Source organism: Jaculus jaculus, chromosome 1 (genome assembly GCF_020740685.1).
Source record: "Jaculus jaculus isolate mJacJac1 chromosome 1, mJacJac1.mat.Y.cur, whole genome shotgun sequence".
NCBI classification, from domain to species: domain Eukaryota; kingdom Metazoa; phylum Chordata; class Mammalia; order Rodentia; family Dipodidae; genus Jaculus; species Jaculus jaculus.
The window spans coordinates 180,293,227-180,308,466 of NC_059102.1; the positions used below are offsets into that span (position 1 = coordinate 180,293,227).

The 15,240-nt window shown below is 44.8% G+C and overlaps 1 pseudogene; it reads left to right on the forward strand.

Moving 5' to 3' along the window:
* The first annotated feature begins 13,540 nt into the window (after positions 1-13,540).
* Positions 13,541-15,017, forward strand: LOC101618098 (annotated as a pseudogene).
* The last annotated feature ends 223 nt before the right edge of the window (positions 15,018-15,240 follow it).

A 15,240-nucleotide genomic window follows, 5' to 3' on the forward strand; every position in this document is an offset into this window, starting at 1 on the left:
GTCCCCTGGTGCTCACATTATAGGAATTGCACCAACTGGCATCTACACGCTAGAAATTGGCAGACGTACCTCCCCGGCTCCCTGTGCTGTGCGTTTTGGTTGCTATCTTGGGGTGCATGGCTCCTCCTTACTTAAGGCTTCCTTGTAGGACTGTCAGGAGCAGTAGCAGCTTTCTACACTGTGAGTTCGCCATCTAGCTTGCAGTGCTCCCACAGTGATGAAATGGCCTAGCCTTACATCGTTTCTCAGAATATATCCCTATAGTCAAGTGACACACCACTGCATTCCACTGCATGCACGTACCACCTCTGTTCATCCATTCATCTACTGACAGATGCTGGGCTGTTTCCACTTTTGGCTCTTGTGAGTAGCAATGGGTGCACTGTTATCTTTCTTTCTTTCTTTCTTTCTTTCTTTCTTTCTTTCTTTCTTTCTTTCTTTCCTTATTTCTTTCTTTGAGAGTGACAGAGGGAGAAAGAGAGAGAGAGAGAAAGAGAGAGAGAGAGAGAATAAGCATGCCAGGACCTCTTGCCACTGCAAATGAGCTCCAGACATGTGCCACTTGTGCATCTGGTTTCACGTGGGTCCTGGGGCATTGAATCCAGGCCCCCAGGCTTTGCAAGCACCTTTAACTGATGAGCCATCTCCCAAGCCCCCACCCTTCTTTTTAAACAGCTTTATTTAGACATAACTTAAACACTTAAGCATGCATCCATTTAAGTGTACAAGCCAATGTTTTTCATGAGAGCCCCAGAGCTGAGCAAACACCTCCACAGTCTAATTTTAGATAATATTCCTTCACTTCCCACTCCCAAGGGAGTGAATGACAGCCGGAGGCAGCCACCCATCCATTTCCTGTCTCTAGAGATTTGGCAATACTGGACATGTCACATAAATAAAAAATCATGTACAATGTGATTTTTTTTTTTTGTGCCTGCCTTCTTTATTGCATAATTTATAGCCCAAACTTTCAGGGTTTCTCTACCATCATCTGTTTTATAAAGTTTTGTTAGAACTCAGAGCCTGTCTCATTGTGTTCCGTACGGTCGATGTTAGTTTTCATTGTTCAAGAAGGACAGATCCTTGGATCTAAGACTTTATTGTAATGGTAGAGGGGGAGAAGAGAAAGGGGGTGTGCACCTCAGAGAAATAGAGAGAGAACACGCACAAGAGAGACAGAAGGAAGAGGATTTTAAGCACTTGGAACAGGAGGGCTGAAACAAGAGTGAAAGCGTATGAGGACTAGGGAGAGGGTTTTATGGGTAGAGGAGAGAAACTGCTCAGTGAGGGAAGGGTCTTGGGTGGTGTGCGTCAATGTGGACTGAGGGTGGAGGTGAGCGTTCCTCCTCTTAGCCGAGCTATCTTTTTTATAATATTTATTTTTTATTTACTTGAGAGTGTCAGAGAGGGGGAGGGGGAGGGAGAGAATGGGTGCACCAGGGCCTCCAGCCACTGCAAACGAACTCCAGACACATGCGCCACCTTGTGCATCTGGCTTACGTGGGTCCTGGGGAATTGAACCAGTGTCCTTTGGCTTTGCAGGCAAATGTCTTGACCATCCCTCCAGCCCCCCCCCCCAGGTATCTTCAATTACCATACCAGGAGGCAGTCCCTGAGTCCCAGGTTTAGCATGGCGGGGGCGGGGGGACGGGGAGAGGGGAGGATGTGTAGAGAGCTCTGTGACTCTAACAGTCTGAGCTCAAGGGCAGGGCTGAGCTTAGAAACCACATGGCTCACAAATCCTAATTCAGTCACCCTGACCCTCTGGACAGAGAGTCTGCCAATTTCTTTCTTTCTAGGATGTAAATTAACAAAGGTATCAAAACTGAAGGACAAAAGGAAGAGAACTGGATGGCAAAATCAGGTCTTTAGGAGTTATACTTTTGAGCTGTTTAGTCTCTCAGCCATGCAGGCAGAGCCTGTGTGCCTGCAAGAGATGCAGACCCCCTCATCCCTGCCCCTGCCCACCAAATGAAGTGGTTCTCCTACCTAGGAGGTCCAGACAGGTCCTGGCCATGCCACACAGACACCACTGCAGAAAGCACAATGACTTTCCCCTTTAAGAATGGCTAGAAATCCTATTAGATCTGGGTTTGGTTGTGCATATCTGTGGTCCCGGCACTGAGGAGGCTGAGGCTGTAGAATTGCGAATTTGAAGCCAGCCTGGGCTATATAATAAGACCTTGTCTCAAGAAACCAAACCAAACCAAATCAAACAGAAACAAACAAAACACTGCCAGGGGGAGGGGGCATGGCAGTCTGGATGCCCTGAGGGCACCCTGGCCAACTGGCCCAGCATGGGAACAGCTTGGCTGAGCTTGAGGACAAAGGATTTCTTTCCCAAGGGTCTCAGCAAACTCCTGCAGGCTAAAAGGCCATATATGCTTTCATTTTCCATGATGTTATCTGTGTTTGCATCGATACACTCATCTAAACATATTTATTAAAAGCCTTCTATATAGTAGTCACTCAACCAGAACCACAGATCCAGTCAGGAGCAAGGAGAGATAGAGAGAGAGAGAGAGAGAGAGAGAGAGAGGGAGAGAAACAGAAACTGTTTGCTCTTACCAGCTCCTACTGGGGATTGGCTGGCTGCAGGGAGATCCTCTATCAGGCCCCCTTTGCCATTTCCCTTACATGTTCAGCTTCCTTGTCAAAGATTCTGCTAATTTCCACAGACCCCCTCCATTACTTACCAAAAAAACCCCCCTTCTGCTAGATTTTGAGATGCTTGTAGATTTCTGAGACCAGAACATTATTCCTCTTTTTTCTCCCTCCTTCCCCTGACCTTTGCAAGCTTATTGAGTATAATTGACAAATAAAACTTTTATACATTGAAAGTGAACAGCATCATGTATTGATGTATGAATATGCTGTGAAATGATTGCCACAAACCAATTAACCTTACATCACCTCACATAGTTACCTTTTTTATTAGTTGCAAGGATATTCACAATTTACTCTCTAAGCAAATTGCAAGTATACAATACCATATTGTTAACCATTGTACCATACAATAATCTCTCTTTCTAATTAAAGTCCCTCTCAATCTAAGTCTGCACTTGTTTTCATGTGACAATGTTTGATCTGTGTGATGGTTTGAAGTAGGTGTCCTCATAAACTCATGTGTTCCGAATTCTAGGTCTGGTGGCAGTTTGGGAGGTGGAGCTTTGCTGGAGGAGATGTGTTGCTGGGGGTGGGTCTTGAGGTTTATTACTGCTTGCTTGCCAGTGTTAGTTAGTATGGCTCACTTTCCTGCTGCTATTGTCCACCTGACGTTGGACAAGAAGTGATGTCCAGTCTCTGCTCATGCCATGTTTTCCCCAGCCATCATGAAGCTTCCCCTTCAGTCTTTAAGCCAAAAGAAACCATTTCCTCCAATAAACTGCTTTTGGTGCATTGTGAAAGCTATTCGAAGGTAACTGCAACAGAAAGTTGGTACCAGGAGTGGGGGGCATTGATGCTAGACACCTGACTATAGTCTTTTTGCCTTTGGAACTTATTTGCAGGAAGAGTATGGAAAGATTTGAAACTTTGGTCTAAGAGATGCCTTGCAGTGTTGAAGGCAGAGTTTGATGGACCATTTTGTCAAAGTTGAAAGACTTGAATGCAGTAAGTCCTATGGACTGTGAAGTTTGGTTTATGAGGGTGAGAAAGCTGTGTAGGGTTAGGGTTAGAAGCAATTTGTGTGAGAGGCTTGCTGCATTCTGTCTGCCTGTGTCCTGAGAACTTGGGCAGGGTTGCACTGCATAGAAATGGACTGGTGTGAGCAGAAGGATATGGCACAGAAAGGATTATTTTGTGCTGGAGACAGACTTGTTCAGATGCAATTGTCTGAGAGATGATGACCATTGAGATTGGGACAGCTTTTCTGTATTGGGACAGCAGAAAAAAATGATGACTCTTTTGAAAGTAAGGGATCTGAATGCTAAAGGGGTATCCTGCCCTTGAAGTCATCTTCATTTCCCCCTGGATTAGCACATTTGGTAGCCCATCTGGTGCTATGCAGTATAATTAATGTAGAAAAGAGAGGGTCATTCAGTTTGCAACATGGTGGGGAATTTTCTTTTTTGGAAATGGCCATGGTCAATGTAGATAGGGTTGTTGGAAGTCTCTGTGTGGAGACCAGATGTAGCCATGAGGATGAACCATAGGTTGCAGTGGAGACCCAGTGGAGATGCCAGGACAATGGGATAGCTGTCAAGGACAGCTGCTAGCTGGGGATGGAGTTTTCCCCATGTTGTGGGCAGCCAAGTTGGAGGGGCAGAATTGGAACTCCAGACTTATCACTGGTTAGAGATGTCGGGCTTGGAGCTACAGAATTTGATTGTCCTGTTGTTGTGGGAATTCCTGCACAGGCTGAGACTCCGAGCCACTGGGACAGAGGAGAGGAAGCTTTATTCACACTAGTGAGCTGACATCCAGATCTCTCTGTAATGGTGCCAGCCCCAGGCTTAGATACTTGGGGTCTTTTATACTTTTTTAAAAATTTTATTTTTATTTATTTGAGAGAGGGAAAGAGGGAGAGAGAGAGAGAGAGAGAGAGAGAGAGAGAGAGAGAGAGAGAGAGAGAGAGAGAATGAATGGGCGCACTAGGGCTTCCAGCCACTGCAACCAAACTCCAGATGCATGTGCCACCTTGTGCAGCTGACTGGCCTGGGTACTGGGAAATCAAACCAAGGTCCTTTGGCTTTGCAGGCAAACACCTTAATCACTAAGCCATCTCTCCAGACCAATATACTTTTCATCTACAGCATGATATTAAGCAAGCAGCTGCACAGTTTTACCTTAAAGGGTCAGATTTCTTGTAACTCTTGTTCCAGTAAGTTCAAGTTTGTCAGTATCTTGCAGGTGGGTGGGGGTTTATCTCCGTCTCCTGGTTTCTCCCTTCCGGTCATCCTGGCCTGTTGAGGACTTTTACAACCAGGTGCAAGTTTTCCTTTAATATAACTATTTTCTACTAGATGATTTGTTTTGAATCTTGTATTGAGTCAGTCTCTTTTTTGCTATGCCAAATGCCATCTTGTGCAGTGTGAATGTTCACTCTGTGCCATTATGATTTTTTGTTTTTGTTTTTATAGGCTAACAGTTAAGAGACCTTGAGTTATGGGGATGCTTGAATAGTACTAGGATTGATAAAAATTACAAGGACTTTTAATTTTTTAATTTTTATTTATTTATTTGAGACCAACAGAGAAAGAGGCGGCGGGGGGGGAGGGGTACACCAGGGCCTCCAGCCACTGCAAATGAACTCTAGATGCATACACCCCCTTGTGCTTCTGGCTAATGTGAGTCCTGGGGAATCAAGCTTTGAACTGGGGTCCTTAGGCTTCACAGGCAAGTGCTTAACCACTAAACCATCTTTCCAGCCCCACAGGGACTTTTAACTTTGGACTGAATATATTCCATTTTACATGATGTATGGTTATCAGTTTATGGGGGGGGGCAGGGGCAGAATATGGTGGTTTGGATCAGGTGTCCCACATAAAATTTAAATGTTTTGAATGCTAGGTCCCCAACTGGTAGCAATTTGGGAGGTGAAGCCCAGCTAGAGGAGGTGTGTTGCTGGGAGTGGGTCTTGAGGTTTATTAACCCTTGCTTGCCAGGGTTTGGTACACTCTCTCGCTGCTGTTGTCTACTTGATATTGGCCAGGAGGAGTTGACCAGCCAGCCCCTGCTCATGCCATGTTTTCCCCTGCCATCACGGAGTTTGTAAGCCATAATAGAGATGTTTCAGTGCTGAACACTCCTCTGTTACTTTTTCTCAGCACTGTGATGCCTTCTGTACCATCCCAGAGGCTCACTGCTATCTTGATCCCTCTCTGTTGCTATGTGGACTTGGTTAGGCTGTTTGGGTCACTGGATCTGGTGTTCTGATTGGCTGTGCTGGATTCTGTGCAGCTGGGGGTGGTGGTGGGTGAGTTCTCTGGTGGCTTGCAGCACTGGGGGATGGGGTCGGGGATGGAGGTTGGGGATACGAGGCTGTGCAGGATGCTTGGAGTTGTACCGGAGCTGCTCAGCTGGTCCTGTTTGTGATCTCCTTCAGCAGCTGCTCAGCTGGTCCCTGCTGTCTTCCCTTTCAGGTTTCTTGACTGTGAGGAGGTGGATGTGAGTGGAAAATTCCTTCACCTGGCTTCTGCTCCTGCAGCTCTGTGCTGGCCAGTCAGGTGTGTGGATTGGGACCCCCAGCGCGTTAGCAGGACTCTGGCCCATTTCCTACTTGCTAGAAGATCTGGGTCCTTCCTGCTTCTCTGCTGTGGTTGGCAATTCTTTATACACCTTCACTGTTTGATAGAAAAGTGTATTTTGTTGTTTTTCTGCTTATTTCCCTCCCTAAGCTGCTCAGGCATGGGTACTATGCCACCATCTTACTGGAAGTCTCTCTTTTCTTTCTGTAGTTTTGCTTGGCCCTCCATGTGGGAATCTCTAACCACATCGGTGCCTTTCTTTGGCTCTGTACTTTCCTCAATAAATATAATAATTTAATAATTATTATTCTCAGTCTTTTTATTCAATTATTTGATTAAAATGAAAAACTAACCTAGGGTTTGGGGTTCAAGGACTCTCCTGAACCGCAATAACCCAGTATATATTGGTGGCCCATATAGGGACTATCTTGAGAAGGAAAATTATGCTTATTATATTATGGGGAAAATGGGAAGCATGTTTTCCAGTTATGAGCATGACTAGGGTACTTACTACTGCTTCTCTCTATTTGCAAAAAACTAGCTTGCATTTTTTTCTTCTTGCTGCAGGCAAGATCTCTATCTCTGACTAAACTGAGAGGAATAAATAGCATGCAGCATTGGTGACCACTGTGGCTGGCCAGGCCAGACTTCTCTTCAGACTTCCACCACAGCCCTCACTCACCAGGCTGCCTGGCCCTACTCCACCCTACTGGGATTTCCTGTTGGGATGTGTGCTATCCAGCCAGGCCAAATGAGCCAACAGGTGCAATAGTGGCATGTCTCTCATGGTGGAAACCAACTGCCATCTAATCGGACTGGAGGCCCGCTCCATGGGAGGGAATACATCCCTGATACTGAAAACTTACAACAGGGATAGTCATGAGTCTTAGGGATGTAACATCTGCTGCTGTCTGGCTAAATGTATATATTATGTTTATCCAATTGCCCAGTAAGCACTTCTCTTAATGTTAATACCCTTGTATTAATGCTACTCTCACTTTTGGTAGAGAACCTTCTCTTTTCAGATGGCAGTGACCTTGGGATGACTCAGAAGGCATCATGGTGCTGGAAAGAAGTGACAGGAGAGCTCAGCACTGCAATATCTCTATCACACCTTCCAAGGCTCAGGGTCTATTGTGGATGAGATGTGTGCTATCACCTGGGGCCACTGGCATGGCCCTGGACAGGACTCATCTATGGCAATGGTCTCAATGGCCAGGTTCACCTTGAAGCAGCTCTGCTCCATCCCTAGATCCACCTGTGGCTGTGGACCTCAAGCGCCTGTCATAGTTCACAGGAAAGCCACAAACGCTGCCCTAACACAATGAAGATGAAGGCCAGAGACCATCTGCCTCTCTTAGTTGGAGTCAGGTGCTTGGCCTGTAGGTGTGTGGCCTGCAGCAACTGGAAAATGAAAAACAAAAACAAAAAACAATAACAACAAAAAACCCCAACTTCAGTCTTTTTATTTATTTATTTATTTGAGAGCGACAGACACAGAGAGAAAGACAGATAGAGGGGGAGAGAGAGAATGGGTGCGCCAGGGCTTCCAGCCTCTGCAAACGAACTCCAGACGCGTGCGCCCCCTTGTGCATCTGGCTAACGTGGGACCTGGGGAACCGAGCCTCGAACCGGGGTCCTTAGGCTTCACAGGCAAGCGCTTAACCGCTAAGCCATCTCTCCAGCCCTAGTCTTTTTTTTTTTCCTTTCTTTCCTCCTGGTTTAGCTCATTACCTCTTGGTGCTATGGGAACCTGAACAAGGGATATATATAACCCAGGCCTCGCAGAGGGTGTGGAAGCATAGCAGGGAATGCTTAATGTGATAGCCTGGCCTCACATTTAAAAATCACATGGCTTTTAAATTGCTTAGTAAAAGTTAATGTTTTCCAAATTACTTGATGATTAAAAACAACTCATTAGTAGCTGTGCCTGATATTTTTCTCTTTTATTTAGGTTTTAAATAAGATGTTAGTTACAGATAACTTTTGGTTTCTATGATGTGTGATAAGTTACAGTATGGCTTTCCTAATCCAAGCAGTCCAACAGATCTCTCCTGACGTTTTGTTGACATTCAATTTATTTTAAGGTTCATGTTTTTTTTTTTCTTTTTAAAAGTCAGATTTAACTGAAGCCTACAGTGAGCTAAAATTTTATATAGAGGCCATAATTTGTTACATGATATCATAAATATAATCATTGAGCTTATATTCTAGGTCAACTTCAACCTACATAGAGGATTATTGGGAACAACAAAATTCTCCCTGAGGTAATGGCTCATAATTTTCCAGGTATTTTAAAAGATTGTAATGTCCTGTTACTTAAAAGGAGGAGGCAGCCAGGCGTGGTGGCACACGCCTTTAATCCCAGCACTCGGGAGGCAGAGGTAGGAGGACCGCTGTGAGTTCGAGGCCAGCCTGGGATGACTACATAGTGAATTCCAGGTTAGCTTGGGCTAGAGCAAAACTCCACCTCAAAAAAAAAAAGGGAGGGGGGGGGGAGGAAGCAACTGGTCTGAGTTCCAAGCCACCCTGCCTCAAGACAATAAAAATCTGCTTTAGCTACTCTTTTTAAATTTTGTTTATTTTTATTTATTTATTTGAGAGTAACAGACAGAGGAAGAAAGAGGCAGAGAGAGACAGAGAGAGAATGGGCACACCAGGGGCTCCAGCCACTGCAAACGAATTCCAGACACTTGCACCCCCTTGTGCATCTGGCTAACGTGGGTCCTAGGGAATAGAGCCTCGAACCAGCGTCCTTAGGCTTCACAGGCAAGCACTTAACCACTAAGCCATCTCTCCAGCCCTGCTTTAGCTACTCTTAATAAAGTCTTTTCAGGTGTGTTAGCAGTATTGCTAAAGGTTATCCCCAAAACAATTGTCATGTTTTGCCTGTATTCATAGGCTTATAACTTTTAAACATGTATTTCAGGGAGTTTATTAATAGGAAATGTCTCAAATCAATAGGTTATATAAAATTTGTAGTCATATACACTGGTATTTTAAAACAAGCCTGTCATTTTTCTTAAATTTCATTTAAAATACTAGAGATTTTCTTGTGATACAACAATAAAGAGATTCTAAGTTTTTCTGTTAAGGCTGTTCCTCTACAAATTTCCAATAATAAGATGGCTAATTAACCCTTTGAGGCTACACGACTTGCTTCTTTGTCAATGGGTAACGAGATAAGTCAATTAGGTGTAGTTTCTCTTAATAATCTTATAAAACAGATGGTTAGTTATGGGTTGAGATGATTGAAGAAAAGCTGCTGGATGTCATAGGCCACTCCTCTAATCCCTATATTTAAGATAATAAAACCAAAGATTACCTTTAAAATAATACCCATAGTCCCTAGATCATTCTGAAACATTCACAGACCAGGGTGGGGCCCATGTCCCATGCTCCCACAGAAGGGAGAAGGGTAAAAGGGGTCCCAGCACCCTCCCAGTAGGGCCATGCTGTGTCCATTCCCTCTTTCTCTCTCTTTTTCTCTCCCTCCCTACCTCTTTCTCTCACTCCTACATAAATAAATAAAATATAAAAAGATAAATTTGTAACTCAGTCAATACCTGATATTTGTAAAAAAAATTACAAAAATTGGTAGCCAAACCAATCAAGAATTTAAAATAGTTGCTCCAGGTGGCAACTTCTGTTTATTATAATTAGGAAGCTAGAAGAAAAAAAAAAAAAAGCAGAGAGATTAAAAAAAAAAGTAAGGATAGACATCACCTGGCGATCATAGTGGTAATGAAGGTCCCTCAGGGAAGGGCCCCTCTACTGAAACATTTAATTGGATAAAATCTAAAATATGTTTACTTGATGCCAAGGTTTTAACCAGTAGAGAAGCTGAGTCCAACAGTATACTATGTTCATGGTTTAAGGGATATAAAAACTGGCTTTAAGGCTCTTAGTAGAGCAAATTAGGTTCCTCTATTTGTCAAGGTTTTAACTATTGGCAAAACTGAGTCTTATGGTTAAGGTTTACTCATTAACGGCTCACTGATGCTAATTTGTTATGGCTTAGAGGATATAAAAACTGGCTTTAAGGCTCTCAGCAAAGTTAACTGTTTCTATATTTGCCATTACATTAACTATTAGGAAGACTGAGTCTTGAGATAAAGGTTCAGTAGTAGTTTAATTTCCAAGAGTAAGGTACTTACACCTAAAAAACATTGCAGATTTAAAAATAGCTCTTGCCGGGCATGGTGGCACACACCTTTAATCCCAGCACTCGGGAGGCAGAGGTAGGAGGATTGCCATGAGTTTGAGGCCACCCTGAGACCCTACCTCGAAAAAGAAAAAAAAAAAAAAAAAGCTCTTGTTTTATCTATGCTAATTCTATCAACTGGTCGTCATTAGGGTTAATCACTTAGGTTGAATTGATTTAATTTCAATCACTATGACTTTTATCCTGTTAGGTAAAATATGTTGGGGTAGCTTATCTAGCTTTACTAGTTGTTTTCCCTGACAATTTCTAGCTTAAATTATTTTGTTTGGATTTGTTGGTAAAAATATTGTTTTCAAGACTAGTAACGTTCTGCATATATTTATAGCTATTAGATATTTAAAGGATAAGACATGACTGCTTTCTATGCTTCAGATATAGTTTATGCCATCACAGGATAACTAAGAGTTTACACAAAATAACTTCAAATATTTATGTCACTTTATAACTGGATATATTTTATTAATCAAATATACGACATGTGCATATCCTCCAAGGTTGCTTTAACTTACTTTCTAACTGTTCTAATAACCTGTGTAGAAGCTAGACAATTAGATTCTCTGGAGATAAAGACTAATATTGGGCTGGAGAGATGGCTCAACAGTTAAGGTGCTTGCCGCAAAGCCTGACAACCCTGGCTCAGTTCCCCACTACCCACGTAAAGCCAGAAGCACAAATTAGCACATGTATCTGGAGTTGTTTGTGGTGGCTGGAGGCCCTGGTGTGCCCATTCTCATATTCTCTCTGTGTAAATAAATAAAATAGTTGGAAAAAAAAAAAGAAAGAAAAAAGGTCAATACTTTGGCCCCTGTTGCCAGGTCACGAGGCCACTGGAGATGATGGGACATTGCTACACTGGCCTCTGGTAAGCCCCCTGTCTTCCTGAGCAGGGAGGATATGGAGACCCACAAACAAACAAAAATCGGTGTACTGTCTGAAATGGGAGAGTCACAACAGAAGAAATCAGTCCTCCTGGCTTCCTAAAGGAGGGAAAAGCCACTTGGCTAAGTATGGCCCTGACTCATCCAAACAGATACCACCAATATTGGAGAACTCATAGCGTTCCTCCCAGGTCCCTAAAGCCTCCTTTGGAGAGCCATTGGTGATCTCCAAAGTCAATCCTTGATTAAATTTTGGCTATCTGCTTGGTCTTCAACACTCAGAGAGAAATGTAGAACCAAAGATAAAGGGAAGCCTCAGATATTATTTAGTGACCTATTAAGTAACACAATGAGAGATTTTCAAAAGGGGAAACAAACAAGGCCTTAAGACATGTTGTCCTCCTCTCTGATAGCTCTAATTCCACAATAAGAACTACCAACCATACTGGGAACTTATGCCAGAGCATCATTAAATAAGTCCTAAAGCCAAAAATCTATTGTACAGCCCTAATGGCACCCAGTGGCTCTATGATCCCAACCTTTGGGCCTGTGCCTCTAGGACAAATTTAAAGAGGTACACTTTGAGCCAGGTGTGGTGTCATATGCCTTTAATCCCAGCACTTGGGAGGCAGAGATAGGAGGATCACCATAAGTTCGAGGCTACCCTGAGACTACACAGTGAACTCCAGGTCAGCCTGGACTAAAGTGAAACCCTACCTCACCCACCCCCACCCCCTGCAAAAGAAGGTACACTTTGGGAGACTATTATACAAAATATGATATATTCACCATTATCAAGGTTAAATGTATATATATTCCTGGTAACTCTGCTAATATCTCATCTGTTTAACAAGCCATACAGGAACAGATTGAGTCCGTGTCAGATACCACTGTGCCATTCAGTGAACTGGAAGAAAATCTCAGCCAGCTCATGCTCAGATGGATCTGAGATGATCCAACGCCATGTACCTGGAGTCCCTTGAATGCTCCCCAAGGCCTGGAAGTCCACAAAAAGGAAAACCCCAAAGACAACCAATTTGCTGTGTGCCCACTTCTCATTAGCCCCTTGCTTTTATTTTTTCTCCCCAACATTTTCTTCCAGGACTATTTTCCTGCACTCCACCAATACAGTTATGGGGTCCCTTAGAATAGTTCCCCTCTCTGGGAGACACTCTCTAACTGCTGTCTACAACCCCATTCAACTGGAAGCTGTTAAAGAGTGACCAGCCATTGGCCTCTTTCCTCTACCAGCAGTTAGGGTGTCTTCTCAAGAGAGTGGGGAATGACAGGGAGTGGGCAGTTAGGGTGACTGGGCCCCTGAAAGTTAAAAAAAAAAAAAGGCTGGGAAACATACACTTGCTACAGATCAACGAATGATCTGAATTCTTATCTCTTGTCTAATTCCCTAGACCAGTTTTTCCACAAGCAACCTGGACCCCTCTTGGGAAGGAAGTCTTTACACTGTGCTGGGTCAAGCTTAGACCCAGAACTTGGCTAGCCTCTTCGGAGACAGCCCTTAGCCCTAACCAATGAGCTGTCCCTCTGGTCCACCCGAGCTGGAAGGAAGGCCCATCAACTGGGCTCACCCTCTGAGCTGCCTGACCGCTTGGGAACTTCCAGCTACTGGTGAGTTTTCCACCCGCTGGGCATGGGCCCTGCTGGCCTGAGCTGAGGGGAATCCCCCTAGCCCTTACTCTCCACGTGGGTTCTTCAACCCACCCCTCCAGCTCCCCACATGGCAGGAGCTCCTTGAGCTTTCTTTTCTCTCTTTTCTTTCCACCCTTTTCCCAGGCCCTCCACGTGGGATCTCTAGCCACATGGATGCCTTTCCTTTGCTCTGTACTTCCCTCAATAAACATAAGAATTTAGTAATTTAAAAAAGGTCAGGGCTGGAGAGACGGCTTAGCGGGTAAGTGCTTGCCTGAGAAGCCTAAGGTCCCCGGTTCCCAGGACCCATGTTAGCCAGATGCGCAAGGGGGCGCAGGCGTCTGGAGTTCGTTTGCAGTGGTTGGAGAATCTGCTGCAACCCCAGAACTGGTTCTCTCCACCCCCTACCAGATGGCAAGTTCTCACTAAAGAAGGCTGTAGAATCTTTTGCGTACCTGAGAAGTCTGCACTGTTTACTAAGTGCTGTGGGAAAATGTGGAAGCTGCCAGACAGATCCTTCAGGTTGGCGCAGAGGTAGAGAAAGAAGGGCAGTTAACTGGGACATTAGCTCCAGCCTGCTGCCATCTTCGCCTGTGGGTCCTATGAAGAATTTCAACCCTAAGAAAGAAGCTCCGAGTTGGTGCCCTGGGGCCAGGCAGCCTCCACTGGATTTCATCAATTCGTCTTGTCAGAAAGATCCCGATCTCGGGCAGCGAAGACTCTGCTGGAGGACCTGGAGCAGGGCAGGCGCCGATCTGACCATCCGGGAGCGCAATCTGCTCTAGTGACCTCTGAGAACGTGGTCGGGGGCCGCAGGGCCACCTGGAGGGTCATTTCCAGCACTGAGCGGAAAACCGACACCTCCCACGAGAAGTTGCAGTTGATTAAAGACTAGCAGGAGAAAGTGGGATCACAGCTGAGGTCCTGGAATTGTTGGATAGCCAATGCAACTAATCCAGAGAGTAAGGTCTACCTGGAAATGCAGGGAGATTATTTCTGGTACCTTGCTGAAGTTGCATGTGGTAATGATCGAAACCAAACTATAGATAATTCTCAAGGAGCTTATCAGCAAGAAAGAGATGCGACCCCACTGCATCCAATCCGCCTGGGGCTGGCTCTTAACTTTTCTCTCCCTCCTCCTCCGGAGGTAGGATCTCACTGTAGCTCAGGCTGACCTGGAATTCACTATGGAGTCTCAGGGTGGCCTCAAACTCATGGCGATCCTCCTACCTCTGCCTCCCCAGTGCTGGGATTAAAGGCGAGTGCCACCACACCTGGCAACTTTTCTGTTTTTTTTTAAAAAATATTTTTATTTATTTATTTGACGGGGGGGGGGGTCTCCCGCCACTACAAATGAACTCCAGATGCATGTGCCCCCTTGTGCATCTGGCTAACGTGGGTCCTGGGGAATCAAACCTGGGTCCTTTGGCTTTGCAGGCAAGCCCCTTAACTGCTAAGCCATCCCTCCAGCCCTTTTCTGTATTAAAAAAAAAAATTTATTCATTTATTTGAGAGAGAGAGGAAGAGAGAGAAGCAGATAGAGAGAATGGGTGTGCACAGGGCCTCTGACCACTGCAAAGGAACTCCAGACGCATGCACCACCTTGCGCATCTGGTTTACATGGGTCCTGGGGAATTGAACCTGGACCCTTAGGCTTCGCAGACCTTAACTAGTTGCTAAGCAATCTCTCTAGCCCTTTTCTGTATTTTACTATGAGATTTTTTTTTTTTTCTTTTTCTTTTTCGAGGTAGGGTCTCACTCTGGTCCAGGCTGACCTGGAATTAACTCTGTAGTCTCAGGGTGGCCTTGAACTCACGGCGATCCTCCTACCTCTGCCTCCCGATTGCTGGGATTAAAGGCGTGCGCCACCATGCCTGGCTTGAGATTCTTAATAACCCGGAGCTTGCCTGCACACTGGCTAAAACGGCTTTCGACGAGGCCATTGCAGAACTTGATGAGCTGAATAAAGATGCTTACAAAGACAGTGCCCTCATCATGCTGTTGCTTAGAGACAACTTAACATTATGGACATAAGACAGCGCAGGAGAACGGGATGCAGCAGAGGGTGCCAAAAACTAAAGGCATACAAGGTGTCACCCTCCTTCCCATAAAGGAAGCCTTTTTACATCTCTATTCCTTAGTTCACTCCGATTTCCTACAGCAGAGAAACCCATTCATGTGTATGGAATCAATTGTTTATAGTCTTTTCACTCTGCTGCTTTGGGAAAACGCCATTCCTTGGCTTGTGTTTGTCTTGGCCTTCCTGCTGTAGAAAAGTATTAATAGCTTCATTTCATATAAA